At 43.4% G+C, this 19,203-nt stretch overlaps 19 non-coding genes across 19 annotated transcripts; all 19 read right to left on the minus strand.

The window, feature by feature from the left end:
- Positions 1-1,190: 1,190 nt before the first annotated feature.
- trnas-aga (transfer RNA serine (anticodon AGA)) lies at positions 1,191-1,272 on the minus strand. Its single transcript has one exon. It is a non-coding gene; the product is annotated as a tRNA-Ser (tRNA).
- A 216-nt stretch (positions 1,273-1,488) lies between these two features.
- trnad-guc (transfer RNA aspartic acid (anticodon GUC)) lies at positions 1,489-1,560 on the minus strand. The gene has a single exon. It is a non-coding gene; the product is annotated as a tRNA-Asp (tRNA).
- Positions 1,561-3,140: 1,580 nt separating this feature from the next.
- On the minus strand, positions 3,141-3,222 carry trnas-aga (transfer RNA serine (anticodon AGA)). The gene has a single exon. It is a non-coding gene; the product is annotated as a tRNA-Ser (tRNA).
- A 216-nt stretch (positions 3,223-3,438) lies between these two features.
- Positions 3,439-3,510, minus strand: trnad-guc (transfer RNA aspartic acid (anticodon GUC)). Its single transcript has one exon. It is a non-coding gene; the product is annotated as a tRNA-Asp (tRNA).
- Positions 3,511-5,090: 1,580 nt separating this feature from the next.
- trnas-aga (transfer RNA serine (anticodon AGA)) lies at positions 5,091-5,172 on the minus strand. The gene has a single exon. It is a non-coding gene; the product is annotated as a tRNA-Ser (tRNA).
- Positions 5,173-5,388: 216 nt separating this feature from the next.
- Positions 5,389-5,460, minus strand: trnad-guc (transfer RNA aspartic acid (anticodon GUC)). Its single transcript has one exon. It is a non-coding gene; the product is annotated as a tRNA-Asp (tRNA).
- A 1,580-nt stretch (positions 5,461-7,040) lies between these two features.
- Positions 7,041-7,122, minus strand: trnas-aga (transfer RNA serine (anticodon AGA)). Its single transcript has one exon. It is a non-coding gene; the product is annotated as a tRNA-Ser (tRNA).
- Positions 7,123-7,338: 216 nt separating this feature from the next.
- On the minus strand, positions 7,339-7,410 carry trnad-guc (transfer RNA aspartic acid (anticodon GUC)). The gene has a single exon. It is a non-coding gene; the product is annotated as a tRNA-Asp (tRNA).
- A 1,580-nt stretch (positions 7,411-8,990) lies between these two features.
- Positions 8,991-9,072, minus strand: trnas-aga (transfer RNA serine (anticodon AGA)). The gene has a single exon. It is a non-coding gene; the product is annotated as a tRNA-Ser (tRNA).
- A 216-nt stretch (positions 9,073-9,288) lies between these two features.
- On the minus strand, positions 9,289-9,360 carry trnad-guc (transfer RNA aspartic acid (anticodon GUC)). The gene has a single exon. It is a non-coding gene; the product is annotated as a tRNA-Asp (tRNA).
- A 1,580-nt stretch (positions 9,361-10,940) lies between these two features.
- On the minus strand, positions 10,941-11,022 carry trnas-aga (transfer RNA serine (anticodon AGA)). Its single transcript has one exon. It is a non-coding gene; the product is annotated as a tRNA-Ser (tRNA).
- A 216-nt stretch (positions 11,023-11,238) lies between these two features.
- On the minus strand, positions 11,239-11,310 carry trnad-guc (transfer RNA aspartic acid (anticodon GUC)). The gene has a single exon. It is a non-coding gene; the product is annotated as a tRNA-Asp (tRNA).
- A 1,580-nt stretch (positions 11,311-12,890) lies between these two features.
- On the minus strand, positions 12,891-12,972 carry trnas-aga (transfer RNA serine (anticodon AGA)). The gene has a single exon. It is a non-coding gene; the product is annotated as a tRNA-Ser (tRNA).
- Positions 12,973-13,188: 216 nt separating this feature from the next.
- On the minus strand, positions 13,189-13,260 carry trnad-guc (transfer RNA aspartic acid (anticodon GUC)). Its single transcript has one exon. It is a non-coding gene; the product is annotated as a tRNA-Asp (tRNA).
- Positions 13,261-14,840: 1,580 nt separating this feature from the next.
- On the minus strand, positions 14,841-14,922 carry trnas-aga (transfer RNA serine (anticodon AGA)). Its single transcript has one exon. It is a non-coding gene; the product is annotated as a tRNA-Ser (tRNA).
- A 216-nt stretch (positions 14,923-15,138) lies between these two features.
- trnad-guc (transfer RNA aspartic acid (anticodon GUC)) lies at positions 15,139-15,210 on the minus strand. Its single transcript has one exon. It is a non-coding gene; the product is annotated as a tRNA-Asp (tRNA).
- A 1,579-nt stretch (positions 15,211-16,789) lies between these two features.
- Positions 16,790-16,871, minus strand: trnas-aga (transfer RNA serine (anticodon AGA)). The gene has a single exon. It is a non-coding gene; the product is annotated as a tRNA-Ser (tRNA).
- Positions 16,872-17,087: 216 nt separating this feature from the next.
- On the minus strand, positions 17,088-17,159 carry trnad-guc (transfer RNA aspartic acid (anticodon GUC)). Its single transcript has one exon. It is a non-coding gene; the product is annotated as a tRNA-Asp (tRNA).
- Positions 17,160-18,739: 1,580 nt separating this feature from the next.
- On the minus strand, positions 18,740-18,821 carry trnas-aga (transfer RNA serine (anticodon AGA)). The gene has a single exon. It is a non-coding gene; the product is annotated as a tRNA-Ser (tRNA).
- Between the last annotated feature and the right edge of the window lie 382 nt (positions 18,822-19,203).

Raw genomic sequence — 19,203 nt, forward strand, 5'->3', positions numbered from 1 at the left:
AGACCGAAATGATGGGAAAGAGAGAGCCAGTCAGACAAAGAATCTGAGAGAATCCCATTGGAACAGACGTGGGCACCGTGAGAAAGAGACAGATTGAGAGACTGAGACAAACGGAGAAACAGGGACAGACAGTGTGAGTCAGACTGAGAGAGACAAAGACTCAGACATACAAACACATACACAGCTCTGTGTAGAGAGAGAGAGAGGCAGAGACCGAGCGACACAGATACATTTCACAATTTCATTTCATTATCGGTTCAGAGTGACACATAGTTACAGAAAATTGTTGATTCAACCGATGAAAATCGGACATCACTGATCAGAATGGGAGGAAATTTGTGTTAAAATAAATAGAAACCAGGAGTGGGGAAGAACCCACGGTGGAAAACCCTTTGAAGTTAAGGCGAACGACATAACCACTCGGTTATCCTGGCCCTGTGAGAGTTTGGATTCTGTCTCTGTGACAAACTGGGCTTCAACCCCAACCCCACATACAAACACATGCACATAGTCTTTTAGTGAGCATTTACGAACATTTTTAGTAATATTTACACGGGGGCAACTCTCCTACTCTGTTTCGAGTAATGCTCTGGGACCTTTCATATCCACCCGAGGGTGCAGACGGAGCTTCAATTTAACATTTCATCCGAAAGTCAACAGCTTCAACATTGCAAAATTCCCCAAGTGCTGCACTTGAGTGTTAGCCAAGATGATATGCTCAAGTCCAAGGAGTGCGACTTGAACACACAAACTCCTGATTCAGTCGAGAATGCTGCCACTGAACCAAAGCCGATACAAAAGTTCACAACCGTATTATTTTCCACAAGTCTTTTTTATAAGTTCCAGGACATACCAAATTCATGGTGATGATTTCCACAGACAGTTGCACATACACAGAGACAAAAATAGAGATAGACAGACACAGAGACACATATAACCAAAAATTTACACGCACCAACGGGCATGCACAGATGCCTTAGACATCTCGAGGGATAGACAGGCTGAATCACTGTCGCAACTTTGACTGATTGTTGCGATTTTTTAAACGGATGTATCGTGAATATTGCAGATTAATAAAAATGAGAACAAATGTCAGTGTTGAAAGGTGTGGGACGTTATTCCAATTATCACATGATCAGTTTGGTCGAGAACTGGTTAAATTGTGAAATGGAATGAAAAATGCTGAGAATCGTAGTCGGCAGGATTCGAACCTGCGCGGGAAAATCCCAATGGATTTCTAGTCCATCGCCTTAACCACACGGCCACGACTACTGTGTCGCTGGCTTTTTAAACGTTACTCAGAAAAAACTCAGTCATCCATCTCTGTGCAGCAGACGGCCAAAGAATCCTGAAAAAGTCTCCGTTTCCTAAAAATCTGGAAGAGGCAAACTCCTCGACCTGTATTTTCACAGTTCGATTTCGCTCTGGAATTTTTAATATGTATCTACCAAGAAACAGAAGTAAAAATCAACGTTTTGAAACATCTGCCTCCCCGTCGGGGAATTGAACCCCGGTCTCCCGCGTGACAGGCGGGGATACTCACCACTACACTAACGAGGAACTGACGGATAGCTGCTCTGTCGGAGCAGGAATCGAGCTGTGAACAGAACTGGACACCATGAGAAGTCGACAGACACATTGAGAGACAGAGACAAACCGACAAACAGGGAGAGACAGACACCGAGATAGAGACAATGAGAGACAGAAAGTGTGAGACTGAGAAGGAGAGGCAGATTGGGTGAGAAAAAGACTCAAACACATACAGAGACAGAGATTTGTGTGTTTGATCTATTATGAGAGAAAGGGAAAGAGTGAGAGAAAGACAATGATAAAGACAGTGACAAGGAGAGAGACAGATAGAGAGAAAGAGATAGAGACTAAAACAGAAAATGATGGAAATACTTCTCAGGTTAGAGGCAGGGACTAACAGAGACAGGCAAAGAAATGGACAGACCGAAATGATGGGAAAGAGAGAGCCAGTCAGACAAAGAATCTGAGAGAATCCCATTGGAACAGACGTGGGCACTGTGAGAAAGAGACAGATTGAGAGACTGAGACAAACGGAGAAACAGGGACAGACAGTGTGAGTCAGACTGAGAGAGACAAAGACTCAGACATACAAACACATACACAGCTCTGTGTAGAGAGAGAGAGAGGCAGAGACCGAGCGACACAGATACATTTCACAATTTCATTTCATTATCGGTTCAGAGTGACACATAGTTACAGAAAATTGTTGATTCAACCGATGAAAATCGGACATCACTGATCAGAATGGGAGGAAATTTGTGTTAAAATAAATAGAAACCAGGAGTGGGGAAGAACCCACGGTGGAAAACCCTTTGAAGTTAAGGCGAACGACATAACCACTCGGTTATCCTGGCCCTGTGAGAGTTTGGATTCTGTCTCTGTGACAAACTGGGCTTCAACCCCAACCCCACATACAAACACATGCACATAGTCTTTTAGTGAGCATTTACGAACATTTTTAGTAATATTTACACGGGGGCAACTCTCCTACTCTGTTTCGAGTAATGCTCTGGGACCTTTCATATCCACCCGAGGGTGCAGACGGAGCTTCAATTTAACATTTCATCCGAAAGTCAACAGCTTCAACATTGCAAAATTCCCCAAGTGCTGCACTTGAGTGTTAGCCAAGATGATATGCTCAAGTCCAAGGAGTGCGACTTGAACACACAAACTCCTGATTCAGTCGAGAATGCTGCCACTGAACCAAAGCCGATACAAAAGTTCACAACCGTATTATTTTCCACAAGTCTTTTTTATAAGTTCCAGGACATACCAAATTCATGGTGATGATTTCCACAGACAGTTGCACATACACAGAGACAAAAATAGAGATAGACAGACACAGAGACACATATAACCAAAAATTTACACGCACCAACGGGCATGCACAGATGCCTTAGACATCTCGAGGGATAGACAGGCTGAATCACTGTCGCAACTTTGACTGATTGTTGCGATTTTTTAAACGGATGTATCGTGAATATTGCAGATTAATAAAAATGAGAACAAATGTCAGTGTTGAAAGGTGTGGGACGTTATTCCAATTATCACATGATCAGTTTGGTCGAGAACTGGTTAAATTGTGAAATGGAATGAAAAATGCTGAGAATCGTAGTCGGCAGGATTCGAACCTGCGCGGGAAAATCCCAATGGATTTCTAGTCCATCGCCTTAACCACACGGCCACGACTACTGTGTCGCTGGCTTTTTAAACGTTACTCAGAAAAAACTCAGTCATCCATCTCTGTGCAGCAGACGGCCAAAGAATCCTGAAAAAGTCTCCGTTTCCTAAAAATCTGGAAGAGGCAAACTCCTCGACCTGTATTTTCACAGTTCGATTTCGCTCTGGAATTTTTAATATGTATCTACCAAGAAACAGAAGTAAAAATCAACGTTTTGAAACATCTGCCTCCCCGTCGGGGAATTGAACCCCGGTCTCCCGCGTGACAGGCGGGGATACTCACCACTACACTAACGAGGAACTGACGGATAGCTGCTCTGTCGGAGCAGGAATCGAGCTGTGAACAGAACTGGACACCATGAGAAGTCGACAGACACTTTGAGAGACAGAGACAAACCGACAAACAGGGAGAGACAGACACCGAGATAGAGACAATGAGAGACAGAAAGTGTGAGACTGAGAAGGAGAGGCAGATTGGGTGAGAAAAAGACTCAAACACATACAGAGACAGAGATTTGTGTGTTTGATCTATTATGAGAGAAAGGGAAAGAGTGAGAGAAAGACAATGATAAAGACAGTGACAAGGAGAGAGACAGATAGAGAGAAAGAGATAGAGACTAAAACAGAAAATGATGGAAATACTTCTCAGGTTAGAGGCAGGGACTAACAGAGACAGGCAAAGAAATGGACAGACCGAAATGATGGGAAAGAGAGAGCCAGTCAGACAAAGAATCTGAGAGAATCCCATTGGAACAGACGTGGGCACCGTGAGAAAGAGACAGATTGAGAGACTGAGACAAACGGAGAAACAGGGACAGACAGAGTGAGTCAGACTGAGAGAGACAAAGACTCAGACATACAAACACATACACAGCTCTGTGTAGAGAGAGAGAGAGGCAGAGACCGAGCGACACAGATACATTTCACAATTTCATTTCATTATCGGTTCAGAGTGACACATAGTTACAGAAAATTGTTGATTCAACCGATGAAAATCGGACATCACTGATCAGAATGGGAGGAAATTTGTGTTAAAATAAATAGAAACCAGGAGTGGGGAAGAACCCACGGTGGAAAACCCTTTGAAGTTAAGGCGAACGACATAACCACTCGGTTATCCTGGCCCTGTGAGAGTTTGGATTCTGTCTCTGTGACAAACTGGGCTTCAACCCCAACCCCACATACAAACACATGCACATAGTCTTTTAGTGAGCATTTACGAACATTTTTAGTAATATTTACACGGGGGCAACTCTCCTACTCTGTTTCGAGTAATGCTCTGGGACCTTTCATATCCACCCGAGGGTGCAGACGGAGCTTCAATTTAACATTTCATCCGAAAGTCAACAGCTTCAACATTGCAAAATTCCCCAAGTGCTGCACTTGAGTGTTAGCCAAGATGATATGCTCAAGTCCAAGGAGTGCGAGTTGAACACACAAACTCCTGATTCAGTCGAGAATGCTGCCACTGAACCAAAGCCGATACAAAAGTTCACAACCGTATTATTTTCCCCAAGTCTTTTTTATAAGTTCCAGGACATACCAAATTCATGGTGATGATTTCCACAGACAGTTGCACATACACAGAGACAAAAATAGAGATAGACAGACACAGAGACACATATAACCAAAAATTTACACGCACCAACGGGCATGCACAGATGCCTTAGACATCTCGAGGGATAGACAGGCTGAATCACTGTCGCAACTTTGACTGATTGTTGCGATTTTTTAAACGGATGTATCGTGAATATTGCAGATTAATAAAAATGAGAACAAATGTCAGTGTTGAAAGGTGTGGGACGTTATTCCAATTATCACATGATCAGTTTGGTCGAGAACTGGTTAAATTGTGAAATGGAATGAAAAATGCTGAGAATCGTAATCGGCAGGATTCGAACCTGCGCGGGAAAATCCCAATGGATTTCTAGTCCATCGCCTTAACCACACGGCCACGACTACTGTGTCGCTGGCTTTTTAAACGTTACTCAGAAAAAACTCAGTCATCCATCTCTGTGCAGCAGACGGCCAAAGAATCCTGAAAAAGTCTCCGTTTGCTAAAAATCTGGAAGAGGCAAACTCCTCTACCTGTATTTTCACAGTTCGATTTCGCTCTGGAATTTTTAATATGTATCTACCAAGAAACAGAAGTAAAAATCAACGTTTTGAAACATCTGCCTCCCCGTCGGGGAATTGAACCCCGGTCTCCCGCGTGACAGGCGGGGATACTCACCACTACATTAACGAGGAACTGACGGATAGCTGCTCTGTCGGAGCAGGAATCGAGCTGTGAACAGAACTGGACACCATGAGAAGTCGACAGACACATTGAGAGACAGAGACAAACCGACAAACAGGGAGAGACAGACACCGAGATAGAGACAATGAGAGACAGAAAGTGTGAGACTGAGAAGGAGAGGCAGATTGGGTGAGAAAAAGACTCAAACACATACAGAGACAGAGATTTGTGTGTTTGATCTATTATGAGAGAAAGGGAAAGAGTGAGAGAAAGACAATGATAAAGACAGTGACAAGGAGAGAGACAGATAGAGAGAAAGAGATAGAGACTAAAACAGAAAATGATGGAAATACTTCTCAGGTTAGAGGCAGGGACTAACAGAGACAGGCAAAGAAATGGACAGACCGAAATGATGGGAAAGAGAGAGCCAGTCAGACAAAGAATCTGAGAGAATCCCATTGGAACAGACGTGGGCACCGTGAGAAAGAGACAGATTGAGAGACTGAGACAAACGGAGAAACAGGGACAGACAGAGTGAGTCAGACTGAGAGAGACAAAGACTCAGACATACAAACACATACACAGTTCTGTGTAGAGAGAGAGAGAGGCAGAGACCGAGCGACACAGATACATTTCACAATTTCATTTCATTATCGGTTCAGAGTGACACATAGTTACAGAAAATTGTTGATTCAACCGATGAAAATCGGACATCACTGATCAGAATGGGAGGAAATTTGTGTTAAAATAAATAGAAACCAGGAGTGGGGAAGAACCCACGGTGGAAAACCCTTTGAAGTTAAGGCGAACGACATAACCACTCGGTTATCCTGGCCCTGTGAGAGTTTGGATTCTGTCTCTGTGACAAACTGGGCTTCAACCCCAACCCCACATACAAACACATGCACATAGTCTTTTAGTGAGCATTTACGAACATTTTTAGTAATATTTACACGGGGGCAACTCTCCTACTCTGTTTCGAGTAATGCTCTGGGACCTTTCATATCCACCCGAGGGTGTAGACGGAGCTTCAATTTAACATTTCATCCGAAAGTCAACAGCTTCAACATTGCAAAATTCCCCAAGTGCTGCACTTGAGTGTTAGCCAAGATGATATGCTCAAGTCCAAGGAGTGCGAGTTGAACACACAAACTCCTGATTCAGTCGAGAATGCTGCCACTGAACCAAAGCCGATACAAAAGTTCACAACCGTATTATTTTCCCCAAGTCTTTTTTATAAGTTCCAGGACATACCAAATTCATGGTGATGATTTCCACAGACAGTTGCACATACACAGAGACAAAAATAGAGATAGACAGACACAGAGACACATATAACCAAAAATTTACACGCACCAACGGGCATGCACAGATGCCTTAGACATCTCGAGGGATAGACAGGCTGAATCACTGTCGCAACTTTGACTGATTGTTGCGATTTTTTAAACGGATGTATCGTGAATATTGCAGATTAATAAAAATGAGAACAAATGTCAGTGTTGAAAGGTGTGGGACGTTATTCCAATTATCACATGATCAGTTTGGTCGAGAACTGGTTAAATTGTGAAATGGAATGAAAAATGCTGAGAATCGTAGTCGGCAGGATTTGAACCTGCGCGGGAAAATCCCAATGGATTTCTAGTCCATCGCCTTAACCACTCGGCCACGACTACTGTGTCGCTGGCTTTTTAAACGTTACTCAGAAAAAACTCAGTCATCCATCTCTGTGCAGCAGACGGCCAAAGAATCCTGAAAAAGTCTCCGTTTGCTAAAAATCTGGAAGAGGCAAACTCCTCTACCTGTATTTTCACAGTTCGATTTCGCTCTGGAATTTTTAATATGTATCTACCAAGAAACAGAAGTAAAAATCAACATTTTAAAACATCTGCCTCCCCGTCGGGGAATTGAACCCCGGTCTCCCGCGTGACAGGCGGGGATACTCACCACTACACTAACGAGGAACTGACGGATAGCTGCTCTGTCGGAGCAGGAATCGAGCTGTGAACTGAACTGGACACCATGAGAAGTCGACAGACACATTGAGAGACAGAGACAAACCGACAAACAGGGAGAGACAGACACCGAGATAGAGACAATGAGATACAGAAAGTGTGAGACTGAGAAGGAGAGGCAGATTGGGTGAGAAAAAGACTCAAACACATACAGAGACAGAGATTTGTGTGTTTGATCTATTATGAGAGAAAGGGAAAGAGTGAGAGAAAGACAATGATAAAGACAGTGACAAGGAGAGAGACAGATAGAGAGAAAGAGATAGAGACTAAAACAGAAAATGATGGAAATACTTCTCAGGTTAGAGGCAGGGACTAACAGAGACAGGCAAAGAAATGGACAGACCGAAATGATGGGAAAGAGAGAGCCAGTCAGACAAAGAATCTGAGAGAATCCCATTGGAACAGACGTGGGCACCGTGAGAAAGAGACAGATTGAGAGACTGAGACAAACGGAGAAACAGGGACAGACAGTGTGAGTCAGACTGAGAGAGACAAAGACTCAGACATACAAACACATACACAGCTCTGTGTAGAGAGAGAGAGAGGCAGAGACCGAGCGACACAGATACATTTCACAATTTCATTTCATTATCGGTTCAGAGTGACACATAGTTACAGAAAATTGTTGATTCAACCGATGAAAATCGGACATCACTGATCAGAATGGGAGGAAATTTGTGTTAAAATAAATAGAAACCAGGAGTGGGGAAGAACCCACGGTGGAAAACCCTTTGAAGTTAAGGCGAACGACATAACCACTCGGTTATCCTGGCCCTGTGAGAGTTTGGATTCTGTCTCTGTGACAAACTGGGCTTCAACCCCAACCCCACATACAAACACATGCACATAGTCTTTTAGTGAGCATTTACGAACATTTTTAGTAATATTTACACGGGGGCAACTCTCCTACTCTGTTTCGAGTAATGCTCTGGGACCTTTCATATCCACCCGAGGGTGCAGACGGAGCTTCAATTTAACATTTCATCCGAAAGTCAACAGCTTCAACATTGCAAAATTCCCCAAGTGCTGCACTTGAGTGTTAGCCAAGATGATATGCTCAAGTCCAAGGAGTGCGACTTGAACACACAAACTCCTGATTCAGTCGAGAATGCTGCCACTGAACCAAAGCCGATACAAAAGTTCACAACCGTATTATTTTCCACAAGTCTTTTTTATAAGTTCCAGGACATACCAAATTCATGGTGATGATTTCCACAGACAGTTGCACATACACAGAGACAAAAATAGAGATAGACAGACACAGAGACACATATAACCAAAAATTTACACGCACCAACGGGCATGCACAGATGCCTTAGACATCTCGAGGGATAGACAGGCTGAATCACTGTCGCAACTTTGACTGATTGTTGCGATTTTTTAAACGGATGTATCGTGAATATTGCAGATTAATAAAAATGAGAACAAATGTCAGTGTTGAAAGGTGTGGGACGTTATTCCAATTATCACATGATCAGTTTGGTCGAGAACTGGTTAAATTGTGAAATGGAATGAAAAATGCTGAGAATCGTAGTCGGCAGGATTCGAACCTGCGCGGGAAAATCCCAATGGATTTCTAGTCCATCGCCTTAACCACACGGCCACGACTACTGTGTCGCTGGCTTTTTAAACGTTACTCAGAAAAAACTCAGTCATCCATCTCTGTGCAGCAGACGGCCAAAGAATCCTGAAAAAGTCTCCGTTTCCTAAAAATCTGGAAGAGGCAAACTCCTCGACCTGTATTTTCACAGTTCGATTTCGCTCTGGAATTTTTAATATGTATCTACCAAGAAACAGAAGTAAAAATCAACGTTTTGAAACATCTGCCTCCCCGTCGGGGAATTGAACCCCGGTCTCCCGCGTGACAGGCGGGGATACTCACCACTACACTAACGAGGAACTGACGGATAGCTGCTCTGTCGGAGCAGGAATCGAGCTGTGAACAGAACTGGACACCATGAGAAGTCGACAGACACATTGAGAGACAGAGACAAACCGACAAACAGGGAGAGACAGACACCGAGATAGAGACAATGAGAGACAGAAAGTGTGAGACTGAGAAGGAGAGGCAGATTGGGTGAGAAAAAGACTCAAACACATACAGAGACAGAGATTTGTGTGTTTGATCTATTATGAGAGAAAGGGAAAGAGTGAGAGAAAGACAATGATAAAGACAGTGACAAGGAGAGAGACAGATAGAGAGAAAGAGATAGAGACTAAAACAGAAAATGATGGAAATACTTCTCAGGTTAGAGGCAGGGACTAACAGAGACAGGCAAAGAAATGGACAGACCGAAATGATGGGAAAGAGAGAGCCAGTCAGACAAAGAATCTGAGAGAATCCCATTGGAACAGACGTGGGCACTGTGAGAAAGAGACAGATTGAGAGACTGAGACAAACGGAGAAACAGGGACAGACAGTGTGAGTCAGACTGAGAGAGACAAAGACTCAGACATACAAACACATACACAGCTCTGTGTAGAGAGAGAGAGAGGCAGAGACCGAGCGACACAGATACATTTCACAATTTCATTTCATTATCGGTTCAGAGTGACACATAGTTACAGAAAATTGTTGATTCAACCGATGAAAATCGGACATCACTGATCAGAATGGGAGGAAATTTGTGTTAAAATAAATAGAAACCAGGAGTGGGGAAGAACCCACGGTGGAAAACCCTTTGAAGTTAAGGCGAACGACATAACCACTCGGTTATCCTGGCCCTGTGAGAGTTTGGATTCTGTCTCTGTGACAAACTGGGCTTCAACCCCAACCCCACATACAAACACATGCACATAGTCTTTTAGTGAGCATTTACGAACATTTTTAGTAATATTTACACGGGGGCAACTCTCCTACTCTGTTTCGAGTAATGCTCTGGGACCTTTCATATCCACCCGAGGGTGCAGACGGAGCTTCAATTTAACATTTCATCCGAAAGTCAACAGCTTCAACATTGCAAAATTCCCCAAGTGCTGCACTTGAGTGTTAGCCAAGATGATATGCTCAAGTCCAAGGAGTGCGACTTGAACACACAAACTCCTGATTCAGTCGAGAATGCTGCCACTGAACCAAAGCCGATACAAAAGTTCACAACCGTATTATTTTCCACAAGTCTTTTTTATAAGTTCCAGGACATACCAAATTCATGGTGATGATTTCCACAGACAGTTGCACATACACAGAGACAAAAATAGAGATAGACAGACACAGAGACACATATAACCAAAAATTTACACGCACCAACGGGCATGCACAGATGCCTTAGACATCTCGAGGGATAGACAGGCTGAATCACTGTCGCAACTTTGACTGATTGTTGCGATTTTTTAAACGGATGTATCGTGAATATTGCAGATTAATAAAAATGAGAACAAATGTCAGTGTTGAAAGGTGTGGGACGTTATTCCAATTATCACATGATCAGTTTGGTCGAGAACTGGTTAAATTGTGAAATGGAATGAAAAATGCTGAGAATCGTAGTCGGCAGGATTCGAACCTGCGCGGGAAAATCCCAATGGATTTCTAGTCCATCGCCTTAACCACACGGCCACGACTACTGTGTCGCTGGCTTTTTAAACGTTACTCAGAAAAAACTCAGTCATCCATCTCTGTGCAGCAGACGGCCAAAGAATCCTGAAAAAGTCTCCGTTTCCTAAAAATCTGGAAGAGGCAAACTCCTCGACCTGTATTTTCACAGTTCGATTTCGCTCTGGAATTTTTAATATGTATCTACCAAGAAACAGAAGTAAAAATCAACGTTTTGAAACATCTGCCTCCCCGTCGGGGAATTGAACCCCGGTCTCCCGCGTGACAGGCGGGGATACTCACCACTACACTAACGAGGAACTGACGGATAGCTGCTCTGTCGGAGCAGGAATCGAGCTGTGAACAGAACTGGACACCATGAGAAGTCGACAGACACTTTGAGAGACAGAGACAAACCGACAAACAGGGAGAGACAGACACCGAGATAGAGACAATGAGAGACAGAAAGTGTGAGACTGAGAAGGAGAGGCAGATTGGGTGAGAAAAAGACTCAAACACATACAGAGACAGAGATTTGTGTGTTTGATCTATTATGAGAGAAAGGGAAAGAGTGAGAGAAAGACAATGATAAAGACAGTGACAAGGAGAGAGACAGATAGAGAGAAAGAGATAGAGACTAAAACAGAAAATGATGGAAATACTTCTCAGGTTAGAGGCAGGGACTAACAGAGACAGGCAAAGAAATGGACAGACCGAAATGATGGGAAAGAGAGAGCCAGTCAGACAAAGAATCTGAGAGAATCCCATTGGAACAGACGTGGGCACCGTGAGAAAGAGACAGATTGAGAGACTGAGACAAACGGAGAAACAGGGACAGACAGAGTGAGTCAGACTGAGAGAGACAAAGACTCAGACATACAAACACATACACAGCTCTGTGTAGAGAGAGAGAGAGGCAGAGACCGAGCGACACAGATACATTTCACAATTTCATTTCATTATCGGTTCAGAGTGACACATAGTTACAGAAAATTGTTGATTCAACCGATGAAAATCGGACATCACTGATCAGAATGGGAGGAAATTTGTGTTAAAATAAATAGAAACCAGGAGTGGGGAAGAACCCACGGTGGAAAACCCTTTGAAGTTAAGGCGAACGACATAACCACTCGGTTATCCTGGCCCTGTGAGAGTTTGGATTCTGTCTCTGTGACAAACTGGGCTTCAACCCCAACCCCACATACAAACACATGCACATAGTCTTTTAGTGAGCATTTACGAACATTTTTAGTAATATTTACACGGGGGCAACTCTCCTACTCTGTTTCGAGTAATGCTCTGGGACCTTTCATATCCACCCGAGGGTGCAGACGGAGCTTCAATTTAACATTTCATCCGAAAGTCAACAGCTTCAACATTGCAAAATTCCCCAAGTGCTGCACTTGAGTGTTAGCCAAGATGATATGCTCAAGTCCAAGGAGTGCGAGTTGAACACACAAACTCCTGATTCAGTCGAGAATGCTGCCACTGAACCAAAGCCGATACAAAAGTTCACAACCGTATTATTTTCCCCAAGTCTTTTTTATAAGTTCCAGGACATACCAAATTCATGGTGATGATTTCCACAGACAGTTGCACATACACAGAGACAAAAATAGAGATAGACAGACACAGAGACACATATAACCAAAAATTTACACGCACCAACGGGCATGCACAGATGCCTTAGACATCTCGAGGGATAGACAGGCTGAATCACTGTCGCAACTTTGACTGATTGTTGCGATTTTTTAAACGGATGTATCGTGAATATTGCAGATTAATAAAAATGAGAACAAATGTCAGTGTTGAAAGGTGTGGGACGTTATTCCAATTATCACATGATCAGTTTGGTCGAGAACTGGTTAAATTGTGAAATGGAATGAAAAATGCTGAGAATCGTAATCGGCAGGATTCGAACCTGCGCGGGAAAATCCCAATGGATTTCTAGTCCATCGCCTTAACCACACGGCCACGACTACTGTGTCGCTGGCTTTTTAAACGTTACTCAGAAAAAACTCAGTCATCCATCTCTGTGCAGCAGACGGCCAAAGAATCCTGAAAAAGTCTCCGTTTGCTAAAAATCTGGAAGAGGCAAACTCCTCTACCTGTATTTTCACAGTTCGATTTCGCTCTGGAATTTTTAATATGTATCTACCAAGAAACAGAAGTAAAAATCAACGTTTTGAAACATCTGCCTCCCCGTCGGGGAATTGAACCCCGGTCTCCCGCGTGACAGGCGGGGATACTCACCACTACATTAACGAGGAACTGACGGATAGCTGCTCTGTCGGAGCAGGAATCGAGCTGTGAACAGAACTGGACACCATGAGAAGTCGACAGACACATTGAGAGACAGAGACAAACCGACAAACAGGGAGAGACAGACACCGAGATAGAGACAATGAGAGACAGAAAGTGTGAGACTGAGAAGGAGAGGCAGATTGGGTGAGAAAAAGACTCAAACACATACAGAGACAGAGATTTGTGTGTTTGATCTATTATGAGAGAAAGGGAAAGAGTGAGAGAAAGACAATGATAAAGACAGTGACAAGGAGAGAGACAGATAGAGAGAAAGAGATAGAGACTAAAACAGAAAATGATGGAAATACTTCTCAGGTTAGAGGCAGGGACTAACAGAGACAGGCAAAGAAATGGACAGACCGAAATGATGGGAAAGAGAGAGCCAGTCAGACAAAGAATCTGAGAGAATCCCATTGGAACAGACGTGGGCACCGTGAGAAAGAGACAGATTGAGAGACTGAGACAAACGGAGAAACAGGGACAGACAGAGTGAGTCAGACTGAGAGAGACAAAGACTCAGACATACAAACACATACACAGTTCTGTGTAGAGAGAGAGAGAGGCAGAGACCGAGCGACACAGATACATTTCACAATTTCATTTCATTATCGGTTCAGAGTGACACATAGTTACAGAAAATTGTTGATTCAACCGATGAAAATCGGACATCACTGATCAGAATGGGAGGAAATTTGTGTTAAAATAAATAGAAACCAGGAGTGGGGAAGAACCCACGGTGGAAAACCCTTTGAAGTTAAGGCGAACGACATAACCACTCGGTTATCCTGGCCCTGTGAGAGTTTGGATTCTGTCTCTGTGACAAACTGGGCTTCAACCCCAACCCCACATACAAACACATGCACATAGTCTTTTAGTGAGCATTTACGAACATTTTTAGTAATATTTACACGGGGGCAACTCTCCTACTCTGTTTCGAGTAATGCTCTGGGACCTTTCATATCCACCCGAGGGTGTAGACGGAGCTTCAATTTAACATTTCATCCGAAAGTCAACAGCTTCAACATTGCAAAATTCCCCAAGTGCTGCACTTGAGTGTTAGCCAAGATGATATGCTCAAGTCCAAGGAGTGCGAGTTGAACACACAAACTCCTGATTCAGTCGAGAATGCTGCCACTGAACCAAAGCCGATACAAAAGTTCACAACCGTATTATTTTCCCCAAGTCTTTTTTATAAGTTCCAGGACATACCAAATTCATGGTGATGATTTCCACAGACAGTTGCACATACACAGAGACAAAAATAGAGATAGACAGACACAGAGACACATATAACCAAAAATTTACACGCACCAACGGGCATGCACAGATGCCTTAGACATCTCGAGGGATAGACAGGCTGAATCACTGTCGCAACTTTGACTGATTGTTGCGATTTTTTAAACGGATGTATCGTGAATATTGCAGATTAATAAAAATGAGAACAAATGTCAGTGTTGAAAGGTGTGGGACGTTATTCCAATTATCACATGATCAGTTTGGTCGAGAACTGGTTAAATTGTGAAATGGAATGAAAAATGCTGAGAATCGTAGTCGGCAGGATTTGAACCTGCGCGGGAAAATCCCAATGGATTTCTAGTCCATCGCCTTAACCACTCGGCCACGACTACTGTGTCGCTGGCTTTTTAAACGTTACTCAGAAAAAACTCAGTCATCCATCTCTGTGCAGCAGACGGCCAAAGAATCCTGAAAAAGTCTCCGTTTGCTAAAAATCTGGAAGAGGCAAACTCCTCTACCTGTATTTTCACAGTTCGATTTCGCTCTGGAATTTTTAATATGTATCTACCAAGAAACAGAAGTAAAAATCAACATTTTAAAACATCTGCCTCCCCGTCGGGGAATTGAACCCCGGTCTCCCGCGTGACAGGCGGGGATACTCACCACTACACTAACGAGGAACTGACGGATAGCTGCTCTGTCGGAGCAGGAATCGAGCTGTGAACTGAACTGGACACCATGAGAAGTCGACAGACACATTGAGAGACAGAGACAAACCGACAAACAGGGAGAGACAGACACCGAGATAGAGACAATGAGATACAGAAAGTGTGAGACTGAGAAGGAGAGGCAGATTGGGTGAGAAAAAGACTCAAACACATACAGAGACAGAGATTTGTGTGTTTGATCTATTATGAGAGAAAGGGAAACAGTGAGAGAAAGACAATGATAAAGACAGTGACAAGGAGAGAGACAGATAGAGAGAAAGAGATAGAGACTAAAACAGAAAATGATGGAAATACTTCTCAGGTTAGAGGCAGGGACTAACAGAGACAGGCAAAGAAATGGACAGACCGAAATGATGGGAAAGAGAGAGCCAGTCAGACAAAGAATCTGAGAGAATCCCATTGGAACAGACGTGGGCACCGTGAGAAAGAGACAGATTGAGAGACTGAGACAAACGGAGAAACAGGGACAGACAGAGTGAGTCAGACTGAGAGAGACAAAGACTCAGACATACAAACACATACACAGCTCTGTGTAGAGAGAGAGAGAGGCAGAGACCGAGCGACACAGATACATTTCACAATTTCATTTCATTATCGGTTCAGAGTGACACATAGTTACAGAAAATTGTTGATTCAACCGATGAAAATCGGACATCACTGATCAGAATGGGAGGACATTTGTGTTAAAATAAATAGAAACCAGGAGTGGGGAAGAACCCACGGTGGAAAACCCTTTGAAGTTAAGGCCAACGACATAACCACTCGGTTATCCTGGCCCTGTGAGAGTTTGGATTCTGTCTCTGTGACAAACTGGGCTTCAACCCCAACCCCACATACAAACACATGCACATAGTCTTTTAGTGAGCATTTACGAACATTTTTAGTAATATTTACACGGGGGCAACTCTCCTACTCTGTTTCTAGTAATGCTCTGGGACCTTTCATATCCACCCGAGGGTGCAGACGGAGCTTCAATTTAACATTTCATCCGAAAGTCAACAGCTTCAACATTGCAAAATTCCCCAAGTGCTGCACTTGAGTGTTAGCCAAGATGATATGCTCAAGTCCAAGGAGTGCGAGTTGAACACACAAACTCCTGATTCAGTCGAGAATGCTGCCACTGAACCAAAGCCGATACAAAAGTTCACAACCGTATTATTTTCCCCAAGTCTTTTTTATAAGTTCCAGACATACCAAATTCATGGTGATGATTTCCACAGACAGTTGAACATACACAGAGACAAAAATAGAGATAGACAGACACAGAGACACATATCACCAAAAATTTACACGCACCAACGGGCATGCACAGATGCCTTAGACATCTCGAGGGATAGACAGGCTGAATCACTGTCGCAACTTTGACTGATTGTTGCGATTTTTTAAACGGATGTATCGTGAATATTGCAGATTAATAAAAATGAGAACAAATGTCAGTGTTGAAAGGTGTGGGACGTTATTCCAATTATCACATGATCAGTTTGGTCGAGAACTGGTTAAATTGTGAAATGGAATGAAAAATGCTGAGAATCGTAGTCGGCAGGATTCGAACCTGCGCGGGAAAATCCCAATGGATTTCTAGTCCATCGCCTTAACCACTCGGCCACGACTACTGTGTCGCTGGCTTTTTAAACGTTACTCAGAAAAAACTCAGTCATCCATCTCTGTGCAGCAGACGGCCAAAGAATCCTGAAAAAGTCTCCGTTTGCTAAAAATCTGGAAGAGGCAAACTCCTCTACCTGTATTTTCACAGTTCGATTTCGCTCTGGAATTTTTAATATGTATCTACCAAGAAACAGAAGTAAAAATCAACATTTTAAAACATCTTCCTCCCCGTCGGGGAATTGAACCCCGGTCTCCCGCGTGACAGGCGGGGATACTCACCACTACACTAACGAGGAACTGACGGATAGCTGCTCTGTCGGAGCAGGAATCGAGCTGTGAACAGAACTGGACACCATGAGAAGTCGACAGACACATTGAGAGACAGAGACAAACCGACAAACAGGGAGAGACAGACACCGAGATAGAGACAATGAGAGACAGAAAGTGTGAGACTGAGAAGGAGAGGCAGATTGGGTGAGAAAAATACTCAAACACATACAGAGACAGAGATTTGTGTGTTTGATCTATTATGAGAGAAAGGGAAAGAGTGAGAGAAAGACAATGATAAAGACAGTGACAAGGAGAGAGACAGATAGAGAGAAAGAGATAGAGACTAAAACAGAAAATGATGGAAATACTTCTCAGGTTAGAGGCAGGGACTAACAGAGACAGGCAAAGAAATGGACAGACCGAAATGATGGGAAAGAGAGAGCCAGTCAGACAAAGAATCTGAGAGAATCCCATTGGAACAGACGTGGGCACCGTGAGAAAGAGACAGATTGAGAGACTGAGACAAACGGAGAAACAGGGACAGACAGAGTGAGTCAGACTGAGAGAGACAAAGACTCAGACATACAAACACATACACAGCTCTGTGTAGAGAGAGAGAGAGGCAGAGACCGAGCGACACAGATACATTTCACAATTTCATTTCATTATCGGTTCAGAGTGACACATAGTTACAGAAAATTGTTGATTCAACCGATGAAAATCGGACATCACTGATCAGAATGGGAGGAAATTTGTGTTAAAATAAATAGAAACCAGGAGTGGGGAAGAACCCACGGTGGAAAACCCTTTGAAGTTAAGGCGAACGACATAACCACTCGGTTATCCTGGCCCTGTGAGAGTTTGGATTCTGTCTCTGTGACAAACTGGGCTTCAACCCCAACCCCACATACAAACACATGCACATAGTCTTTTAGTGAGCATTTACGAACATTTTTAGTAATATTTACACGGGGGCAACTCTCCTACTCTGTTTCGAGTAATGCTCTGGGACCTTTCATATCCACCCGAGGGTGCAGACGGAGCTTCAATTTAACATTTCATCCGAAAGTCAACAGCTTCAACATTGCAAAATTCCCCAAGTGCTGCACTTGAGTGTTAGCCAAGATGATATGCTCAAGTCCAAGGAGTGCGAGTTGAACACACAAACTCCTGATTCAGTCGAGAATGCTGCCACTGAACCAAAGCCGATACAAAAGTTCACAACCGTATTATTTTCCCCAAGTCTTTTTTATAAGTTCCAGGACATACCAAATTCATGGTGATGATTTCCACAGACAGTTGAACATACACAGAGACAAAAATAGAGATAGACAGACACAGAGACACATATAACCAAAAATTTACACGCACCAACGGGCATGCACAGATGCCTTAGACATCTCGAGGGATAGACAGGCTGAATCACTGTCGCAACTTTGACTGATTGTTGCGATTTTTTAAACGGATGTATCGTGAATATTGCAGATTAATAAAAATGAGAACAAATGTCAGTGTTGAAAGGTGTGGGACGTTATTCCAATTATCACATGATCAGTTTGGTCGAGAACTGGTTAAATTGTGAAATGGAATGAAAAATGCTGAGAATCGTAGTCGGCAGGATTCGAACCTGCGCGGGAAAATCCCAATGGATTTCTAGTCCATCGCCTTAACCACTCGGCCACGACTACTGTGTCGCTGGCTTTTTAAACGTTACTCAGAAAAAACTCAGTCATCCATCTCTGTGCAGCAGACGGCCAAAGAATCCTGAAAAAGTCTCCGTTTGCTAAAACTCTGGAAGAGGCAAACTCCTCTACCTGTATTTTCACAGTTCGATTTCGCTCTGGAATTTTTAATATGTATCTACCAAGAAACAGAAGTAAAAATCAACATTTTAAAACATCTGCCTCCCCGTCGGGGAAATGAACCCCGGTCTCCCGCGTGACAGGCGGGGATACACACCACTACACTAACGAGGAACTGACGGATAGCTGCTCTGTCGGAGCAGGAATCGAGCTGTGAACAGAACTGGACACCATGAGAAGTCGACAGACACATTGAGAGACAGAGACA

Source organism: Pristiophorus japonicus, unplaced genomic scaffold, assembly GCF_044704955.1.
Source record: "Pristiophorus japonicus isolate sPriJap1 unplaced genomic scaffold, sPriJap1.hap1 HAP1_SCAFFOLD_685, whole genome shotgun sequence".
NCBI classification, from domain to species: Eukaryota; Metazoa; Chordata; class Chondrichthyes; family Pristiophoridae; genus Pristiophorus; species Pristiophorus japonicus.